Here is a 17,328-nt window from a genome sequence, read left to right on the forward strand (position 1 = left end):
AACACAGTGTCTGAGAGTGTGGAATAGGCCGGATTAATCCAGAGGTTTGGGTCTCGAACACAGTGCCTGAGAGTGTGGGATAGGTGGGAATAATCTAGCGGTTAGGGTATGGAATTCAGTGCCTTTGAGTGTGGGACAGGCTGGATTAATCCAGGGGTTAGGGTCTGGAACACAGTGCCTGAGAGTGTGGGATAAATCGGATTAATCCAGGGATTAGGCTCTGGAACACAGTGCCTGAGAGTGTGGGATAAACCGGATTAATCCAGGGGTTAGGGTCTGGAACACAGTGTCTGAGGATGTGGGTTTGGCTGGATTAATTGAAGGCTTAGGGTCTGGAACACAGTGCCTGACAGTGTGGGATTGGCCGGATTAATCTAGGTGTTAGTGTCTGGAATACAGTGCCTGAGAGTGTAGGATAGGCCGGGTTAATCAAGTGGTTAGAGTCTGGAACACAGTGTCTGAGGGTGTGGGTTTGACTGGATTAATCGAAGGCTTAGGGTCTGGAACACGGTGCCTGACAGTGTGGGATTGGCCGGATTAATCCAGGTGTTAGGGTCTGGAATAAAGTGCCTGAGAGTTTGGGATAGGCCGGATTAATCCAGGGGTTACGTTCTGGAACACAGTGCCTGAGAGTATGGGATAGGGCGGATTAATCCAGGGGTTTTGGGTCTGGAACACAGTTTCTGAGAGTGTGGGATAGGCCAGATTAATGCAGGGTTTCGGGTCTGAAACAGAGTGGCTAAGAGTCAGGGATAGGCCGGATTAATCCAAGGGTTATGGCCTGGAACACAGTGCCTGAGAGAGTGGGATAGGCCGGATTAATCCAGGGGTTAGGGTCTGGAACACAGTGTCTGAGAATGTGGGTTAGGCTGGATTAATCCAAGGGTTAGGGCTTGGAACACAGTTTCTGAGAATGTGGGTTAGGCTGGATTAATCCAGGGGTTAGGCTCTGGAACACAGTGCCTGAGAGTGTGGGATAGGCCGGATTAATCCACGGGTTAGGTTCTGAAACACACTGCCTGAGAATGTCGGGGAGGCTGGATTAATCCAGGGGTTAGGGTGTGGAACAAAGTGCCTGAGAGCGTGGGATAGACCAGAGTAATTCAAGTATTAGGGTCTGGAAAACAGTGCCTGAGAGAGTGGGATAGGCCGGATTAATCCAGGGGTTAGGGTCTGGAACACAGTGTCTGAGAGTGTGGGATAGGCTGGATTAATCCAGGGGTTAGGGTCTCGAACACAGTGCCTGAGAGTGTGGGTTAGGCCGGATTAATCTAGTGGTTCGATTCTGGAACACAGTGTCTGAGAGTGTACGATAGGCCGGTTAATTCCAGGTTTTATTGTCGGGAATACAGTGTCTGAGAGAATGGTGGTGGTCGGTTTAATACAGGGGTTAGTGTCTGGAACACAGTGTCAGAGAGAGTGGGATAGGCCGAATTAATCCAGGCGTTACGTTCTAGAACACAGTGTCTGAGACTGTGGGATATGCCAGGTCAATCCAGGGGTTTTGTCTCAAACGCCGTGCCTGAGAGTGAGGGATATTTCGGATTAATCCAAGGGTTAGGGTCTGGAACACAGTGTCTGTGAATGTGGGTTCGGCCGGATTAATCTAAGGGTTAGGCCCTGGAACACAGTGCCTGAGAGTGTGCAGGAGGCCGAATTAATTCAGGTGTTAGGGTCTGGAACACAGTGCCTTAGAGATTGGGAGAGGCCGGATTCATCCAGGGATTATGTCTGGAACACAGTGCCTGAGAGTATGGTGGTGGTCGGTTTAATGCTTGATTAATGTCTGGAACACAGGATCTGAGAGTGTGGGGATGCCGGATTAACCCAGGTGTTCGGGTCTCGAACACAGTCTCTGAGAGTGTGGAGGAAGCCGGATTAATCCAGGGGTAAGGCTCTGGAACACAGTGCCTGAGAGTGTGGGGAAGGCCGGATTAATCCAGGGGTTAGTATCTGGAACACAGTGTCTGAGAGTGTGGGAAAGGCTGAATTAATCCAGGCTTTAGGGTCTGTAAAACAGTGTCTGAGGGTGTGGGTTTGGCTGGATTAATAGAAGGTTTAGGATCTGGAATACAGTGCCTGAGAGTGTGGGATTGGCCGGATTGATCCAGGGGTTAGGGTCTGGAACACAGTGCCTGAGAGTCTGGGATAGGCCAGATTAATCCAGGGGTTAGGGTCTGGAACACAGTGCCTGAGTGCGTGGGATAGGCTGGATTTATCCAGGGGTTTTGGTCTGGAATACAGTTTCTGAGAGTGTGTGATACGCCAGACGAATGCAGTGTTTAGGGAGTGACACAGAGTGCCTGAGAGTCAGGGATAGGCCAGATTAATCCAGGTGGTTCCGTTCTGGAACACAGTGCCTGAGAGTGTAGGATAGGCCGGATTAATCCAGGGGTTAGGGTCTGGAACACAGTGCCTGAGAGTGTGGGATAGGTGGGAATAATCCAGGGGTTAGGGTATGGAATTCAGTGCCTGAGAGTGTGGGATAGGCCGGATTTATCCAGGGGTTAGGGTCTGCAACACATTGTCTGAGAATGTTGGTTAGGCCGGATTAATCCAGAAGTTAGGGTCTGGAACACAGTGTCGGAGTGCGTGGGATAGGCCGGATTAATCCAGGGGTTAGAGTCTGGAAAACAGTGCCTGAGAGTGTGGGATAGGCTGGATTCATCCAGGGGTTAGGGTCTGAACACAGTGTCTGAGAATGTGGGATAAGCCGGACTAATCCAGGGTTTAGGGTCTGGAACACAATGCCTGATTAATCCAAGGGTTAGGTTCTGGAACACTCTCCCTGATAGTGTGGGGGAGGCTGGATTAATCCAGAGGTAAGGATCAGGAACACAGTGCCTGAGAGTGTGGTATAGGTGGGAATAATCCAAGGGTTAGGGTATGGAATTCGGTGCCTTTGAGTGTGGGATAGGCCGGATTAATCCGGGCATTAGGGTCTGGAACACAGTGCCTGAGAGTTTGGGGAGGTCGGGTCATTCCAGTGGATAGGGTCTGGAACACAGTGCCTGAGAGGGTGAGATAGGCCGGGTCAATCCAGGGGTTAGGGTCTGGAACGCAGTACCCATGAGTGTGGGTAAGGCCGCGTTAATCCAGTGGTTATGGTCTGGATCATAGTGCCTGAGAGTGCAGGGTAGGACGCTGTAATATACGGGTTAGGGTCTGGAGCACCGTGCCTGAGAGAGTGGGATAGGCTGGATTAATCCGAGGTTTGGGTGTAGAATACAGAGCCTGAGAGTGATGGATTGGTCGGATTAATCCAGGGGTTAGTGTCTGGAACATAGTGAGTGAGAGTGTGGGATAGGCCGGATTAATCCAAGGGTTAGGCTCTGGAACATAGTGCCTAAGAGTTTGGGGAGGTCGGGTCAATCCAGGGGATAGGGCCTGGAACGCAGTACCCATGAGTTTGGGTAAGGCCGTGTTAATCCTGGAGTTTTCGTCTGGAAAACAGTTTCTGAGAGTGTGGGATAGGCACATTAATCCAGAGGTTAGGGTCTGGAACACAGTGCCTTTGAGTGTGGGATAGGCCAGGTCAATCCAGGGGTTAGGGTCTGGAACACCGTGCCTTTGAGTGTGGGATAGTCCGGATTAATCCAGGGGTTAGGGTCTGGAAAAAAGTGCCTGAGAGGGTGGGATAGGCCGGATTAATCCAGGGGTTAGGGTCTGGAACACAATGCCTGAGAATGTGGGGAGGCCGAGTCAATCCAGGGGTTAGGGTCTGGAACACAGTGCCTGAGAGTATGGGGGAGGTCGGATTAATGTAGAGGTTAGGGTCTGGAACACAGTGCCTGAAAGTATAGGATAACCCGGATTAATCCAGGGGTTAGGGCCTGGAACACAGTGTCTGAGAGTGTGGGATAGGCCGGAATAATCCAGGGGTTAGAGTCTGGAACACAGTGCCTGAGAGTGTGGGATTGGCCGATTAATCCAGGTGTTAGGGTCTGGAATACAGTGCCTGAGAGTGTGGGATAGGCCGGATTGATCCAGGGGTTAGTGTCTGGAACACAGTGTCTGAGGGTGTGTGTTCGGCTGGATTAATGGAAGCCTTAGGGTCTGGAACTCAGTGCCTGACAGTGTGGGATTGGCCGGATTAATCCAGATGTTAGGGTCTGGAATACAGTCCCTGAGAATGTGGGATAGGCCGGATTAATCCACAGGTTAGGTTTTGGAACACACTGCCTGAGAGTGTGGGAGAGGCCGGATTAATCCATGGGTTAGGGTGTGGAACAAAGTGCCTGAGAGTGTGGGATTGGCCGGATTAATCCAGGTGTTAGGGTCTGGAACACAGTGCCTGAGAGTGTGCGATAGGCGGATTAATCCATGGGTTCGTGTCTGGAACACAGTGTCTGAGGGTGTGGGTTTGGCTGGATTAATCCAGGTGTTCGGGTCTGGAATACAGTTTCTGAGAGTGTGGGATAGGCCAGATTAATGCAGGGTTTAGGGTCTGAAACAGAGTGGCTGAGAGTCAGGGACAGGCCAGATTAATCCAAGGGTTATGGCCTGGAACACAGTGCCTGAGAGAGTGGGATAGGCTGGATTAATCCAGGGGTTAGGGTCTGGAACACAGTGTCTGAGAATGTGGGTTAGGCCGGATTAATCCAGGGGTTAGGCTCTGGAACACAGTGCCTGAGAGATTGGGAGAGGCCGGATTCATCCAGGGATTATGTCTGGATCACAGTGCCTGAGGGTGTGGGTTTGGCTGGATTAATCGAAGGCTTAGGGTCTGGAACACAGTGCCTGACAGTGAGGGATTGGCTGGATTAATCCAGGTGTTAGGGTCTGGAATACAGTGCCTGAGAGTGTGGGATAGGCCGGATTACTCCAGGGGTTAGGGTCTGGAACACAGTGTCTGAGAGTGTGGGGGAGGCCGGATTAATCCAGGGGTTAGGGTCTGGAACACAGTGCCTGAGCGTGTGGCATTGGCCTGAATTAATCCACGGGTTAGACACTGGAACACAGTGCCTGAGAGTGTGTGGTAGGCCGGATTAATCCAGGGGTTAGTGTCTGGAACACAGTGTCTGAGAATGTGGGATAGGCTGAATTATTCCAGGCTTTAGGGTCTGTAAAACAGTGTCTGAGGGTGTGGGTTTTGCTGGATTAATAGAAGGCTTAGTGTCTGGAATACAGTGCGTGAGAGTGTGGGATTGGCCGGATTAATCCAGGGGTTATGGTCTGGAACACAGTACCTGAGTGTGTGGGATAGGCCAGATTAGTCCAGAGGTTAGGGTCTGGAACACAGTGCCTGAGAGTGTGGGATAGGCCGGATTAATCCGGGGGTTAGGTTTTGGAACACATTGCCTGAGAGTGTGGGGGAGGCTGGATTAATCCTGGGGTTAGGGTGTGGAACAAACTGCCTGAGAATGTGGGATGAACTGGATTAATCCACGGTTAGGGTCTGGAACACAGTGCTTGAGTGTGTGCGATAGGCCGGATTAATCCAGGGGTTAGCGTCTGGAACACAGTGTCTGAGGGTGTGGGTTTAGCTCGATTAATCGAAGGCTTAGGGTCTGGAACACAGTGCCTGACAGTGTGGGATTCGCCAGATTAATCCAGGTGTTAGGGTCTGGAATACAGTGCCTGACAGTGTGGGATAGGCCGGATTAATCAAGGGGTTAGAGTCTGGAACACAGTGTCTGAGGGTGTGGGTTTGGCTGGATTAATCGAAGGCTTCGGGTCTGGAACACAGTGCCTGACAGTGTGAGATTGGCCGGATTAATCCAGGTGTTAGGGTCTGGAACAAAGGGCCTGAGAGTATGGGATAGGGCGGATTAATCCAGGGGTTTTGGGTCTGGAATACAGTTTCTGAGAATGTGGGTTAGGCCGGATTAATCCAGGGGTTAGGCTCTGGAACACAGTGCCTAAGAGTGTGCGGGAGGCTGAATTAATTAGGTATGAGGGTCTGGAACACAGTGCCTTAGAAATTGGGATCGGCCGGATTAATCCAGGGGTGAGGGTCTGGAACACAGTGCCTGAGAGTGTGGCATAGGCCGGATTAATCCAGGGGTTAGGGTGTGGAACAAAGTGCCTGAGAGCATGGGATAGACCAGATTAATTCAAGGATTTAGGGTCTGGAACACAGTGCCTGAGAGAGTGGGATAGGCTGAATTATTCCAGGCTTTAGGGTCTGTAAAACAGTGTCTGAGGGTGTGGGTTTGGCTGGATTAATAGAAGGCTTAGTGTCTGGAACGCAGTGCCTGAGAGTGTGGGATTGGCCAAATTAATCCAGGGGTTATGGTCTGGAACACAGTACCTGAGAGTGTGGGAGAGGTGGCAATAATCCGGGGGTTAGGATCTGTAACACAGTGTCTGAGAGTTTTCGGGTGTCCGAGTCAATCCAGGGTTAAGGGTCTGGAACACAGTTCCTGAGAATTTAGGATAGGCCGGATTAATCTAGGGGTTTGTGTCTGGAACACAGTGCCTGAGAGTGTGGGATTGGCCGGATTAATCCAGGTGTTAGGGTCTGGAATACAGTGCCTGAGTGTGTGGGATAGGCCGGATTAATCCAGGGGTTAGTGTCTGGAACACAGTGTCTGAGGGTGTGGGTTCGACTGGATTAATTAGGTATGAGGGTCTGGAACACAGTGCCTTAGAGATTGGGATCGGCCGGATTAATCCAGGGATGAGGGTCTGGAACACAGTGCCTGAGAGAATGGGATAGGCCGGATTAATCCAGCGGTGAGGGTCTGGAACACAGTGCCTGAGAGTGTGGCATAGGCCGGATTAATCCAGGGGTTAGGGTGTGGAACAAAGTGCCTGAGAGCGTGGGATAGACCAGATTAATTCAAGGATTTAGGGTCTGGAACACAGTGCCTCAGAGAGTGGGATAGGCTGAATTATTCCAGGCTTTAGGGTTTGTAAAACAGTGTCTGAGGGTGTGGGTTTGGCTGGATTAATAGAAGGTTTAGTGTCTGGAATACAGTGCGTGATAGTGTGGGATTGGCCAAATTAATCCAGGGGTTATGGTCTGGAACACAGTGCCTGACAGTGTGGGAGAGGTGGGAATAATCCGGGGGTTAGGATCTGTAACACGGTGTCTGTGAGTGTTCGGGAGTCCGAGTCAATCCAGGGTTAAGGGTCTGGAACACAGTTCATGAGAATTTGGGATAGGCCGGAATAATCCAGGGGTTAGAGTCTGGAACACAGTGCCTGAGAGTGTGGGATTGGCCGATTAATCCAGGTGTTAGGGTCTGGAATACAGTGCCTGAGAGTGTGGGATAGGCCGGATTGATCCAGGGGTTAGTGTCTGGAACACAGTGTCTGAGGGTGTGTGTTCGGCTGGATTAATGGAAGCCTTAGGGTCTGGAACTCAGTGCCTGACAGTGTGGGATAGGCCGGATTTATCCAGATGTTAGGGTCTGGTATACAGTGCCTGAGAATGTGGGATAGGCCGGATTAATCAAGGGGTTACGTTTTGGAACACACTGCCTGAGAGTGTGGGGGAGGCTGGATTAATCCAGAGGTTAGGGTCTGGAACACAGTGTCTGAGGGTGTGGGTTTGGCTGGATTAATCCAAGTCTTACGGTCTGGAACACAGTGCCTGACAGTGTGGGATTGGCCGGATTAATCCAGGTGTTCGGGTCTGGAATACAGTGCCTGAGAGTGTGGGGTAGGCCCGGTTAGTCCAGGGGTTAGTGTTTGGAACACAGTGTCTGAGAGTATGGAATAGGGCGGATTTATCCAGGAGTTTTGGGTCTGGAATACAGTATCTGAGAGTGTGGGATAGGCCAGATTAATACAGGGTTTGGGACTGAAACAGAGCGGCTGAGAGTCAGGGACAGGCCAGATTAATCCAAGGGTTAGGGTCTGGAACACAGTGCCTGACAGTGTGGGATTGGCCGGATTAATCCAGGGGTTAGGGTCTGGAATACAGTGCCTGAGAGTGTGGGATAGGCCGGATTAATCCAGGGGTTACGTTCTGGAACACAGTGCCTGAGAGTATGGGATAGGGTGGAATAATCCAGGGGTTTTGGGTCTGGAATACAGTTTCTGAGAGTGTGGGAAAGGCCAGATTGATGCAGGGTTTCGGGTCCGAAACAGAGTGTCTGAGAGTCAGGGATAGGCCGGATTAATCCAAGAGTTATGGCCTGGAACACAGTGCCTGAGAGAGTGGGATAGGCCGGATTAATCCAGGGGTTAGGGTCTGGAACATAGTGTCTGAGAATGTGGGTTAGGCTGGATTAATCCAAGGGTTAGGGCTTGGAACACAGTGCCTGAGAGTGTGCGGGAGGCTGAATTAATTAGGTATGAGGGTCTGGAACACAGTGCCTTAGAGATTGGGATAGGCCGATTAATCCAGGGGTTAGGGTGTGGAACAAAGTGCCTGAGAGTGTGGGATGAACTGGATTAATCCACGGTTAGGGTCTGGAACACAGTGCTTGAGTGTGTGCGATAGGCCGGATTAATCCAGGGGTTAGCGTCTGGAACACAGTGTCTGAGGGTGTGGGTTTAGCTGGATTAATCGAAGGCTTAGGGTCTGGAACACAGTGCCTGACAGTGTGGGATAGGTGGGAATAATCCAGGGGTTAGGGTATGGAACACAGTGCCTTAGAGATTGGGATAGGCCGGATTAATCCAGGGGTTAGGGTGTGGAACAAAGTGCCTGAGAGTGTGGGATGATCTGGATTAATTCAAGGATTTAGGGTCGGGAACACAGTGCCTGAGAGAGTGGGATAGGCCGGATTAATCCAGGGGTTAGGGTCTGGAACACACTGTCTGAGAGTGTGGAATAGGCCGGATTAATCCAGAGGTTTGGGTCTCGAACACAGTGCCTGAGAGTGTGGGATAGGTGGGAATAATCTAGGGGTTAGGGTATGGAATTCAGTGCCTTTGAGTGTGGGATAGGCCGGATTAATCCAGGGGTTAGTGTCTGGAACACACTGCCTGAGAATGTCGGTGAGGCTGGATTAATCCAGGGGTTAGGGTGTCGAACACAGTGCCTGAGAGAGTGGGATCGGCCGAATTAATCCAGGGGTTAGGGTCTGGAACACACTGCCTGAGAATGTGGGATAGCCCGGATTATTCCAGGGTTAGGGTCTGGAATACAGTGTCTGAGAATGTGGGGGAGGCTGGATTAATCCAGGGGTTAGATCCAGCATCCCCGACATTCTCAGGCAGTGTGTTCCAGAACCTAACCCGTGGATTAATCCGGCCTATCCCACACTCTCAGGCACTGTGTTCCAGACCCTCATCCCTGGATTAATCCGGCCTATCCCAATCTCTAAGGCACTGTGTTCCAGACCCTCATACCTAATTAATTCAGCCTCCCGCACACTCTTAGGCACTGTGTTCCAGTCCCTAACTCCTGGATTAATCCGGCCTAACCCACATTCTCAGACATTGTGTTCCAAGCCCTAACCCTTGGATTAATCCGGCCTATCCCGCACTCTCAGACACTGTGTTCCAGACCCTAACCCCTGGATTTGTCCGGCCTATCCCACTCTCTCAGGCACTGTGTTCCAGGCCATAACCCTTGGATTAATCCGGCCTATCCATGACTCTCAACCACTCTGTTTCAGACCCTAAACCCTGCATTAATCTGGCCTATCCCACACTCTCAGAAACTGTATTCCAGACCCTAACACCTGGATTAATCCGGCGTATCGCACACTCTCAGGCACTTTGTTCCACACCCTAACCCCTGGATTAATCCAGCCTCCCCCACACTCTCAGGCAGTGTGTTCCAAAACCTAACCCGTGGATTAATCCAGCCTATGCCACACTCTCAGGCACAGTGTTCCAGACCCTAACCTCTGGATTAATTGGGCCTATTCCACACTCTCAGTCACTGTGTTCCAGACCCTAACCTCTGGATTAATCTGCCGTATCCCACACTATCAGGCACAGTGTTCCAGACCCTAACCCTTGGATTATTCCGGCCTATCCCACCCTATTAGGCACTGTGTTCCAGACCCTCACTCCTGGATTGACCCGGCCTCCCCACACTCTCAGACACTGTGTTCCAGACCCTCACCCCTGGATAATTCACACCTTTTCACACACTCTCAGGCAATGTGTTCCAGGCCATAACCCCTGGATTAATCTGGCCTGTCCCTGACTCTCAGGCACTCTCTTTCAGGACCCTAAACCCTGCATTAATCTGACCCATCCCACACTCTCAGAAACTGTATTCCAGACCAAAACCCCTGGATTAATCCATCATATCCCGCACTCTCAGGCACTGTATTCCAGACCCTAACCCCTGGATTAATCCGGCCTATAACACACTCTCAGACACAGTGTTCCAGAAACGAACAACTAGATTAATCCGGCCTATCCCACACTCTCAGACACTGTGTTCCAGACCTTAACACCTGGATTGACCTGGCCTTCCCCACACTCTCAGGCACTGAATTCCATAACTTAACGTCTGGATTATTCCCACCTATACCACACTCTCAGGCACTCAGTTCCAGACCTTAAACCCTGGATTATCTGGCCTATTCCACACTCTCAGGCACTGTGTTCCAGACCTTAAACCCTGGATTAATCCGGCCTACCCCACACTCTCAGGCACTGTGTTCCAGACCCTAACCCCTGGATTATTCCAGCCTACCCCACGCTCTCAGGCACTGTGTTCCAGACCCTAACCCCTGGATTAATCCGGCCTATCCCACTCTCTCAGGCACTGTGTTCCAAGCCATAAGCCCTGGATTAATCTGGCCTGTCCCTGACTCTCAGGCACTCCTTTTCAGACCCTAAACCCTGCATTAATCTGGCCCATCCCACACTCTCAGAAACTGTATTCCAGACCAAAACCCCTGGATTGACCGGCCTATTCCACACTCTCAGACACTGTGTTCCAGACCCTAACCCTGGGATATTTCACACCTTTTCCCACACTCTCAGGCACTGTTATCCAGACCCTAACCCCTGGATTAATCCGGCCTATCCCATCACTCAGGCACTGTGTTTAAGACCCTAAGGCCTAGATGAATCCGGCCTCCCCACACTCTCGGGCACTGTGTTCCAGACATAATCCATGGATGAATCCGGCCTATCCCATATTCTCAGGCAGTGTTTTCCAGACAATAATCCCTGGATTAATCCGGCCTATCCCAATCTCTAAGGCACTGTGTTCCAGACCTTAACACCTGAATTAATTCTGCTGCCAGCACACTCTCAGGTACTGTGTTCCAGACCCGAACCCCTGGATTATTCACACCTATCCCACACTCTCAGGCACTGTATTCCAGACCCTAACCCCTGGATTAATCCGGCCTATACCACACTCTCAGACACAGTGTTCCAGAAACGAACAACTAGATTAATCCGGCCTATCCCACACTCTCAGACACTGTGTTCCAGACCTTAACACCTGGATTGACCTGGCCTACCCCACACTCTGAGCCACTGTGTTACAGACCCTAACCCCTGGATTAATTCAGCCTCCCCCACATTCTCAGAAACTGTGTTCCAGTCACTAACACCTGGATTGACCTGGCCTACCCCACACTCTCAGCCACTGTGTTACAGACCCTAAACCCTGGATTAATTCAGCCAATCCCACACTCTCTGTCACTGTGTTCCAGACACTAACCCCTGTATTAAACCGGTCACCACCATTCTCTCAGACACTGTATTCCCGACAATAAACCCTGGATTGACCCGGCCTATCGTACACTCTCAGACACTGTGTTCCAGACCCCAACACCTGGATTGACCTGGCCTTCCCCACACTCTCAGGCACTGAATTCCATACCCTAACGCCTGGATTATTCCCACCTATACCACACTCTCAATCACTCTGTTCCAGACCTTAAACCCTGGATTATCTGGCCTACTCCACACTCTCAGGCACTGTGTTCCAGACTTTAAACCCTGGATTAATCCGGCCTACCCCACACTCTCAGGCACTGTGTTCCAGACCCTAACCCCTGGATTAATCCAGCCTATCCCACACTCTCAGGCACTGTGTTCCAGACCCTAACCCCTGGATTAATCCGGCCTACCCCACACTCGCAGGCACTGTGTTCCAGACCCTAACCCCTGGATTAATCCAGGCTATCCCTGACTGTCAGACACTGTGTTCCAGACACTAACCCTTGGATTAATCCAGCCTATCCCACACTCTCAGGCACTCTGTTCCAGACCCTAACCCCTGGATTAATCCGGCCTATCTCACAAACTCAGACACTGTTTTCCAGACCCTAAACCCTCGATTAATCCGGCCAATCACACACTCTCTGACACTGTGTTCCAGACACTAGCCCCTGTATTAAACCGACCACCACCATTCTCTCAGACACTGTATTCCTGCCAATAAACCCTGGATTGACCCGGCCTATCCCACACTCTCAGACACTGTGTTCCAGACACTAACACATGGATTGACCTGGCCTTCCCCACACTCTCAGGCACTGAATTCCATACCCTAACCCCTGGATCATTTCCACCTATAACACACTCTCAGGCACTCTGTTCCAGACCTTAACCCCTGGATTAATCCGGCCAATTCCACACTCTCAGAAACTTTGTTCCAGACTCTAATCTCTGGATTAATCCGGCCTATCCCACACTCTCAGGCAGTGTGTTCCAGACCCTAACCCCTGGATTAATCCAGCCTATCCCTGACTGTCAGGCACTGTGTTCCAGACCCTAACCCCTGGATTAATTCAGCCTATCCCCCACTCTGTGACACTGTGTTCCAGACAATAACCCCTGTATTAAACCGACCACCACCATTCTCTCAGACACTGCATTCCCGACAATAAACCCTGGATTGATCCGCCCTATCGTACACTTTCAGACACTGTGTTCCAGAACCGAACCACTGGATTAATCCGGCCCATCCCAAGCACTAAGGCACTGTGTTCCAGACCTTAACCCCGGGATTAATCCGGCCTCCCCACACTCTCAGGCACTGTGTTCCAGACATAATCCCTGGATGAATCCGGCCTATTCCTCATTCTCAGGCACTGTTTTCCAGACACTAACCCCTGGAGCAATCCGGCCTATACCACACTCTCAGACACAGTGTTCCACAAACAAACCACTGGATTAATCTAGCCTATCCCACACTCTCAGGCACTCTGTTTCAGACCTTAACCCCTGGATTAATCCGGCCTATTCCACACTCTCAGGCAGTGTGTTCCAGACCCTAACCCTGGATTAATCCAGCCTATCCCTGACTGTCAGGCACTGTGTTCCAGACACTAACCCCTGGATAAATCCAGCCTCCCCCACACTCTCAGGCACTGTGTTCCAGAGCCTAAACCCTGGATTAATCCGGCCTATTCCACACTCTCAGGCAGTGTGTTCCAGACCCTAACCCTGGATTAATCCAGCCTATCCCTGACTGTCAGGCACTGTGTTCCAGACACTAACCCCTGGATAAATCCAGCCTCCCCCACACTCTCAGGCACTGTGTTCCAGAGCCTAAACCCTGGATTAATCCGGCCTATCCCACACTCTCAGGCACTGTTTTCCAGACCCTAAACCCTGGATTAATTCAGCCTATCCCACTCTCTCTGACACTGTGTTCCAGACACTAACCCCTGTATTAAACAGACCATCACCATACTCTCAGACACTGTATTCCCGACAATAACTCTGGATTGACCCGGCCTATCGTACACTCTCAGACACTGTGTTCCAGAATCGAACCAATGGATTAATCCGGCCGATCCCATACTCTCAGGCACTGTGTTCCAGACCCTAACACGTGGATAAATCCGGCCTCCCGCACACTCTCAGGGACTGTGTTCTAGAGCCTAACCCCTGGATTAATCCGACCTATCCCTGACTCTCAGGCACTGTATTCCAGACACTAACACCTGGATTGACCTGGCCTACCCCACACTCTCAGGCACTGTGTTCTAGAGCCTAACCCCTGGATTAATCCGACCTATCCCTGACTCTCAGGCACTGTATTCCAGACACTAACACCTGGATTGATCTGGCCTACCCCACACTCTCAGGCATTCTGTTCCAGACCCTAACCCCTGGATTATTCACACCTATCCCACACTCTCAGGCACAGTGTTCCAGACCCGAACCTCTGGATTAATCCGCCGTATCCCAAACTCACAGGCACAGTGTTCCAGACCCTAACCGCCGGATTAATCCGGCCTATCCCACACTATCAGGCAATGTGTTCCAGACCCTAACACCTGGATTGACCTGGCCTACCCCACACTCTCAGGCACTGTGTTCCAGACCCTAACCCCTGGATTATTCCGGCCTATCCCACACTCTCAGGCACTGTGTTCGAGACACTAACCCCTGGAATGACCCGGCCAATCCCACACTCTCAGGCACTGTGTTCCAGACCCTAACCCCTGGATTAATCCGGCCTATCCCACTCTCTCAGGCACTGTGTTCCAGGCCATAACCCCTGGATTAATCCGGCCTATCCCACTCTCTCAGGCACTGTTTTCCAGGCCATAACCCCTGGATTAATCTGGCCTGTCCCTGACTCTCAGGCACTCGTTTTCAGACCCGAAACTCTGCATTAATCTGGCCCATCCCATCACTCAGGCACTGTGTTCAAGACCCTAACCCCTGGATTAATCCGGCCTCCCCACACTCTCAGACACTGTGTTCCAGACCCTAACCCCGGGATAATTCACACCTTTTCCCACACTCTCAGGCACTGTGTTCCAGACCCTAACCCCTGGATTAATCCGGCCTATCCCATCACTCAGGCACTGTGTTCAAGACCCTAAGGCCTGGATTAATCCAGCCTCCCCACACTCTCGGGCACTGTGTTCCAAACACTAACCCCTGAATTAATTCTGCCGCCAGCACACTCTCAGGCACTGTGTTCCAGACCCTAACCCCTGGATTAATCCGCCCTATACCACATTCTCAGACACAGTGTTCCTGACAATAAACCCTGGATTGACCCGGCCTATCGTACACTCTCAGACACTGTGTTCCAGAACCGAACCACTGGATTAATCCGGCCTATTCCACACTCTCAGACACTGTGTTCCAGACCCTAACCCATGGATTAATTCAGCCTATCCCACACTCTGTGACACTGTGTTCCAGACACTAACCCCTGTATTAAACCGACCACCACCATACTCTCAGACACTGTATTCCCGACAATAAACCCTGGATTGACCCGGCCTATCGTACACTCTCAGACACTGTGTTCCACAACCGAACCACTGGATTATTCTGACCTATATCTCACTATCAGGCACTGTGTTCCAGACACTAAACCCTGGATTGACCCAGCCTATCATACACTGTCAGACACTGTGTTCCAGACCCTAACCCCTGGCTTAATCCGGCCTATCTCACTCTCTCAGGCACTGTGTTCCAGACACTAACCCCTGTATTAAACCGGCCACCACCATACTCTCAGACACTGTATTCCCGACAATAAACCCTGGATTGACCTGGCCTATCGTACACTCTCAGATACTGTGTTCCCGAACCGAGCCACTGGATTAATCCGGCCTATCCCATACTCTCAGACACAGTGTTCCAGACCCTAACACCTGGATGAATCCGGCCGAACCCGCATTCTCAGATGCTGCGTTCCAGACCCAAACCCCTGGATAAAACCAGCCTCTCACACACTCTCAGGCACTGTGTTCCAGAGCCTAACCCCTGGATTGAATCGGCCTATCCCATGCTCACAGGCACTGTATTCCAGACACTAACACCTGGATTGACCTGGCCTACCCCACACTCTCAGGCATTCTGTTCCAGACCCTAACCCCTGGATTATTCACACCTCTCCCAGACTCTCACGCACAGTGTTCCAGACCCTAACCTCTGGATTAATTGGGCCTATTCCACACTCTCAGGCACTGTGTTCCAGACCCTAACCTCTGGATTAATCTGGCTAATCCCACATTCTCAGGAACTGTGTTCCAGACCCGAACCCCCGGATTAATCCAGCCTATCCCACATTCTCAGGCACTGTGTTCAGACCCTAACCTCTGGATAATTCCGGCCTATCCCACATTCTCAGACACTGTGTTCCAGACTGTAACCTCTGGATTATTCCGGTCTATCCCACACTCTCAGGCACTGTGTTCCAGACCCTAACCCCCGGATTAATCTTGCCTATCCCACTCTCTCAGGCACTGTGTTCCAGGCTATAACCCTTGGATTAATCTGGCCTGTCCCTGACTCTCAGGCACTCTCTTTCAGACCCTAAACCCTGCATTAATCTGGCCCATCCCACACTCTCAGAAACTGCATTCCAGACCAAACCCCATGGATTAATCCACCATATCCCACACTCTCAGGCACAGCGTTCCAGACACTAACCCCTGGATTGACCGGCCTATTCCACACTCTCAGGCACTGTGTTCCAGACCCAAACCCCTGCATTAATCCGGCCTATCCCAAGCACTCAGGCACTGCGTTCAAGACCCTAAACCCTGGATGAATCCGGCCTCCTCACACTCTCGGGCACTGTGTTCCAGACATAATCCCTGGATGAATCCGGCCTATCCCATAGTCTCAGGCACTGATTTCAAGAGACAAACCCCTGGATTAATCCGGCCTATCCCAATCTCTAAGGCACTGTGTTCCAGACCCTAACACCTGAATTAATTCTGCCGCCAGCACGTTCTCAGGCACTGTGTTCCAGACCCTAACCCCTGGATTATTTACACCTATCCCACACTCCCAGGCACTGTATTCCAGACCCTAACCCCTGGATTAATCAGCCCTATACCACACTCTCAGACACAGTGTTCCAGAAACGAACCACTGGATTAATCCGGCCCAGCCCACACTCTCAGACACTGTGTTCCAGACCTTTACGCCTGGATTGACCTGGCCTATCCCACACTCTCAAGCACTGTGTTCCAGACCCTAACCCCTGGATTGATCCGGCCTATCCCACACTCTCAGACACTGTGTTCCAGACCTTAACACCTGGATTGACCTGGTCTACCCCACACTCTCAGGCACTGTGTTCCAGACCCTCACCCCTGGATTAATTCAGCCTCCCCCACACTCTCAGATACTGTGTTCCAGTCACTAACACCTGGATTGACCTGGCCTACCCCGCACTCTCAGGCACTGTGTTCCAGACCTTAAACCCTTGATTAATCCGGCCTACCCCACAGTCTCAGGCACTTTGTTCCAGAACATAACCCCTGGACTAATCCAACCTATCCCACACTCTCAGGCACTGTGTTCCAGACCCTAACCCCTGGATTCATCTGGCCTATCTCACAAACTCCGACACTGTTTTCCAGACCCTAAACCCTCGATTAATCCGGCCAATCCCACACTCTCTGACACTGTGTTCCAGACACTAATCCCTGTATTAAACCGATCACCACCATTCTCTCAGACACTGTATTCCCGACAATAAACCCTGGATTGACCCGGCCTATCATACACTCTCAG

This window comes from Chiloscyllium plagiosum, unplaced genomic scaffold (genome assembly GCF_037043375.1).
Source record: "Chiloscyllium plagiosum isolate Xiang-an unplaced genomic scaffold, Cpla_swu_hap1 HiC_scaffold_43, whole genome shotgun sequence".
NCBI classification, from domain to species: Eukaryota; Metazoa; Chordata; class Chondrichthyes; order Orectolobiformes; family Hemiscylliidae; genus Chiloscyllium; species Chiloscyllium plagiosum.